We start from the raw sequence: 6177 nt of genomic DNA, 5'->3' as shown, positions 1-6177 counted from the left end.
AAGGAAACAGGTACCGCAGAAACCCCCTGGTCGCCTTATTTCCATCTCACCAGCGATAGCGCCCTTTCATCGAATTGGTGTGGATTTACTTGGTCCGCTCCAGAAATCCCTCAAAGGTAATATATGGATTGTGGTCTGCACCGACTATTTCACACGATATGCCGTCACCAGGGCTGTGCCGACAGCTGAGGCCCGAGAAATAGCTAGATTCCTTGTTGACGAAATCCTTTTGAAACATGGAGCCCCAAGAGTACTCATCACCGACAGAGGAAAAGTTTTTCAATCCAAGCTTGTGTTTGAACTTATTCGGTGCTGCCAAGTAACACATAGCATGACGACCGCATACCATCCGCAGACAAACGGCTTAACCGAACGTTTTAACAAGACATTAACCGATATGATGTCTATGTATGTCGGTGTTGAGCAGAAAGACTGGGATTCAGTGTTGCCCTTCGTCACTTTCGCATATAATACTGCAAAGCAGGACGTTACTGGATTCACTCCATTCTATTTACTCCACGGACATGAAGCCAAGACAACAATGGACACGTTATTCCCATATCAAGCCGACGATCAACCCGACGATTTCCTGGGGCATTTAGCGACAACGGCCGAGGAGTCGCGACAATTAGCTCGATTACGAACATTGATGGCCCAGCAGAAAGATCAAAGACGATATGACGCTGCCCATCGAACCGTATCATATCACCCTGGTGATCTTGTGTGGATATTTACACCGGTGCGCAAGGTAGGTCTGTCCGGAAAGCTTCTTAAGCGTTACTTTGGCCCGTAAAAAGTCCTGAGACGCTTGTCTGATGTTACCTATGAAGTCGAGGGTTTCGATCCTACGTCCAAGCGAAGGAAGCGAAAGGATACCGTCCGCGTCCTTCGCATGAAACCGTATTGTGATCCCAGTATGCAAGACTCTTCGTCTACCTGTGATGTCGATAGTCCACCAAGCTCAACATCGTCCGGCCAATGACTCGTGCTAGGGCTAGATCCAAATGAGGAAGTGCCTAAACGACAGCGAGACGCTGTCTTCTGGAGGGAGGGTATAATGCCGCGGCTCACCTTTTCCGCCGTGTCATTCGTGGTGCAGGGGTTAGCGGCTTTGCCTGTCAGAAGGAGGTTCCTGTTTCGACCCCTTTGATGATTTTTTTTTTGTATGTACGTTCTCTCGATCTGAGAACACATGGTAATTTGTTATCATTTACATATTCTAACCATGTTCTCACAGTATATAATCGCGAGCTCTCAGGTTGAGGGCAGTTATTGTTCCAGCACTGCAAGCTGCAGCAGTTGTACATTCTCTGAGTGAATAAACACCAGTTTGTGTTCCTAACGACTGGTTGCCGCTTGTCTCCGCGACAATATTATGATTTAATTCTCTTCACATGTAATGAATTACAATCCAATTTGATTTATCAACCAACTTTATATTTTGTCAATTTTAGGAGACTACTGTATTCATATTTATTGGTTGCCAAAACCTGATGAAAGGAATTCGATAGCATTTACATAATCCAGCTAGTTGCAATATTTGGTTAATGTTACCCTTGGTGGCAAGATGGCGGCCAGAGGGATTTTTCCCTACATTCTACACTGCGACGGGGAAAATTTTCCGTACATTCGAGACTGCTACGGGGAAATTTTTTCCCTGTGGTCACGTGACTAACGCGTTTCCGGTCGCAGTCTTGGTCTTCTATGTAGACTGCGCGTTGCACACTGTATCGTAATAACGCGACCTAGTAACTCCTATACTATAATCAGCTAATGTAAACCCTATTTTAATAGAAAGAAACATTTTTTTACTCACGTTGATTGTCTGTCATTTCTCTTTTTTACATTTCTTCCCGACTTTCGACCTTTGATCTTCGTTTGTTATAGATCTTTTTTTTCCCTTTTGATTGGCTTCGGCTACTACTGTCGATGACTTCTTATTTCTTCCTTTTTTACTCGCGGTGGTCGACGTTTCATTATCCTGATCTTTCTTTGATTTCTTTGAAGAATTCTTATTATTATTATCGACGTTTTGAACGGGTGCAGACGGAACTGTCTCGGGTTCAACCCATTTCGGAGTTTTTCCTGTCCCTGGATAAATCATAGCCAGATGTTCGATGAAAATTTGAAATCGTTCTCCAGGAGTTTTTTTAGGCCAGTCCATGAACTTCTTGTACATGAACAGATACATGTATGAGTCCGATAAATCGGTTGTATAATGCTTCGGCAGATGTTTTTTATTTTTTAGGTATCCCCATAAGCGTTCTATGTTTTGAGTGTGGTCACCTGTCTTCGGATTGACGAAGTTTTTCGAGTGATTTACAGTTCTGTGTACTACATCCACGCCTTCGATGTCGTCAATGTGGTTGTACTCCTTCCACTCGTCGGTTATTATCAAACTTCCCGAATTGACGTATTTGTAAACTATCCAGTTTAGAGTTTGTTCGGATCTGTCGTTTACCTGACAAATAAAACAGTTTCCGTCCTGTCTACATATGCCTCCCACAACCTATTTCGTCGATTTCAATAACCTGCCTTTTTCGTACTTCCTTTTGCAATGACAGTTTCGTCGATCTCTACGATCTTATTCGGCCCGCCTATTTTGAAGCTCGTCATGTTACGTCTGGTAATGATGATATCACTAAGTATGTGATTCGACCGATCCACACTAGCTTTTCGAGATATCCCGGATGCTAAAGCCGAAATCGTAGCACCACATTCTAGACATAGGTAGTGCCATATGAATGACAAGATACATCCCCAGGACAGACGACCACATTTGCTTTTAAACGTTCCTTCGTACACTGAATATTTAACTGCACACGAACTGCATCTAAGAAGACATTCATTTCTTTCGCTTCTGTAATATAATTTGCATGTCTTATCGCACGTAGAACACGTCGACTCTATCTGCTGTATACCTAATTTGACCGCAAGTTTGAATGCATTATCAATTGCCGGGTTCAATCCCAATTCCGAATAATCTGTTTCCATCATTTTATAAAACTTCCTAGTAGTACATTTGGCCCAGAATTCCTTCGAACTCAAATCAACGTCCCCCATGACTAGCACGAAATTAGTAACCGCCTAGAAAAAAATATACATATTACCGAATTTACTAAAAATTTAAAAAAAACAATTCTAACAAATACACGCGCAAAAAGAAAGCAATTTCTTTTTGTTTTTACTCGTGAAAAATATAAATTACCTTTTTAACAATTCGGAAAGAACAGATATTGTAAAAAAAAACTCGCTGCCAACAACGAATACGCAACACACCACTGACTTCTACACTCCCTCCAAACGAAATTTGCATAATTTGACGAACTCGGCACCAACACATTACGTCACAACATTTCCAAAGAGCTCACTCTCTCTTACGTCACAAACGCGAAGTCGCGCGTCTCCGGAAACACGGTCCCACGTCGAACGCAGGGAAAAAAATTTCCCCGTCGCCGTCTACAATGTAGGGAAAAATTTCCCCGGCCGCCATCTTGCCACCAAGGGTAACACAAGGGTAACCAATATTTAATTATGAACAACTTACAAAATATCTCCAGTTTGTTACGCTCGAAATACTTTATACAACTTTAACAAGTTCATGGATAAAATCAATATTTTCATTAATAAAATCCTTCTGATATAAATTGTAAATTTTTAGATTGTTGTGTTCTTAGAAATTGCTTACGTCAGCATCGTGATAAAATGATGCTGAAGGCCGAATCCGATTAAGGGCTCCAGCCATTATTTTTCTGGAAGATCCAGAATAGAAAGAGATCAGGACAGTTAAGGGGTCAGCTCTACCTCTCTGGGAATCCACATTCGAATCTGGGCAAGCAACTCCTTGAATTTCTTATGAGACTTTAGCAATTAGCTCTTTGGGGATCCAGAATTGAATCTGGGCAGGCAACTCATGCCTGCCCAGATTCGATTCTGGAGCTGAAGTCTCATGAGAAATTCATGAGACTTTTCCGCTCCGTGGATTCCAAGAGGGCCTTTTTCTTCCATTCTTCTCGTGGGTTCGAATAGGCGTATGATGGAGAGTCCGGGCGTTAGGGAAGGCCCCAATTGACTGCTCAGAATCGAATCTAGGCAGAACTCCATTAATTTCTCATGAGACTTCAGCCACTAGCTGTTTGAGGGATCCAGAATAAGATCCGGGATAGGGGCCATTAAAAGACCAACCCTACCGCTCTGGGAATTCAGAATCAAATTCAGGGAGACAATTTCATAAATTTATTACGAGAAATTCATCAGCAGTAAGTCCCGGATAATTGGGGTATTCCCTAACGCCCGGACTCTCCATCATACGCCTACCCGAACCCACGAGAAGTATGGAAGAAAAAAGCCCTCTTAGAGTCCACGGGGCAGAAAAGGGCCAAAAATGAAAAAATAAGGTGATACTCTTCCAAATGAATCCAATCGTTCATCTTCTCTGCATTATCATCTTATAACTTAATTCCCAACATGTGATTTATCATTATCGTTCTTTCAGAGCATCCATCTGACAAAATTAATTATATTTTCTTCATCAAAGAATTGAATTTCTTCCAGAAAAATCTTAAAACTCCATAAAATACGAGGAGAGAAAATAGGCCAAATTTGTTTACTCATAAAAGAAAAATGTCCAATAAACTAGATCTAGAACGAAAATAGTAAATGAATAAATTGAAAACATAAATTATTAATTTTTTCAATAATAAAAATTAGAACTTTTCACTAAAATTTCGTTGGAAAAATGATTCAAAATGTTCCGCTTCCATTAAAATAATTTGTTTCTTAATTTTATAATTAGTTTTTTAATTATGAAATCCGTTTCAAAATGGCGGACTTTTTTCTTGTCGATCAGTTTCGGACGGACAAACGAACGTGCAATTTAAAAATTAAAAAAAAAAAAAAATTATTAATGCGTCATCTCTCGGTAAATTAAACGAGCAAAACAAAATTAATAACGATTATTTAATTATTTTTATTTTATTAATTTAAAATTAATTTTTTTTAAATTTCTTTTTATTTACAGAGATAAATATCATTAGAAGAAATAATCTTTGATACATATAACAATTATTATGAGATATATTATTTTATTTGTTTATTTATTTGTTTTCATTATTAGTGTTGTCATTTAGCAAACAGACAAACTACCGTTAAGCAGCTTTAGTAATCAGAAATTAAATACAAACATCGAAGGTAAAACAAAAGGATTTATAAAGGAAAAAAAATCGAGTTATTTACTTTATTTATTAAAATAATTCTATGTCGGCGATCAATTCTGTGCATCTGTATGTTTGTCTATCCGCTACTTTCGCTGATTTGATTATTACATACAAAGCAATCAATTATGCGCGTCTGTCTGTGTATCTGTTTCTTATTCTCGCTTCTTTTCATTATTATACACAATGCATAAGGCTATCAATTCTGAGTGTGTATGTGTTGATCCGTGTGTTACTTTCCCTTCGTTTGAATAAAGAATATAAAATGCAATCACTTCTGCTCGCTGTCTGCCTGTCTGGATTCTAATTTTCCTTCATTTCATTATTATAAACAATATACAAGCTATTAATTTCGTGAGAATGTCTGTTGATTTGTCTCTTCGTTTTATGATTATATAGAATATGAAAATATGATCAATATGTGTGCCTATCTGTATGTCTGTCTTCTATCTCCATCGCATTTCATTATTATATGCATTATACAAAAAAATTAATTCTGTGTGATTGTTCGTTTGTCTGTTCGCTTTTCTCTTTATTTAATGTCAAGTAAATTTTGATACATTCCCACCCCCAAAAAACGTTTTTGTTTCTTCATTTCTTTAATTTAATTTAATTTTTTCTAAATATATAATTGAGTGTTTTAGAATTAACAGAAAATTAAACGTCAATAAATTAATTTAATGATTGTGTTTGTCTGTTAATTTTCATTTACTTAATAAACAGACAAACAGACGCACGAATTATAATTAATTATAATTAAAAAAATTATTCATTAAAATTTAAGTTTATTTCTTCGCTTGAAATAAATCGTCCATTTCAATAACCGTAATTTGATTGATTTCGTGAAACACATGATTTAAATCGATTGATCACGCAACTATTCAACTGATGAAATGGATTAATTAATTATGAACCAGATTATTTTATGAAATGATCTGAGACAGATCATCTTCTGAAATGAATC

The sequence above is a fragment of the Centruroides vittatus genome, unplaced genomic scaffold, assembly GCF_030686945.1.
Source record: "Centruroides vittatus isolate TY-2023 unplaced genomic scaffold, ASM3068694v2 contig_1416, whole genome shotgun sequence".
In the NCBI taxonomy this organism is placed as follows: domain Eukaryota; kingdom Metazoa; phylum Arthropoda; class Arachnida; order Scorpiones; family Buthidae; genus Centruroides; species Centruroides vittatus.
This window is presented reverse-complemented; position numbering follows the sequence as displayed.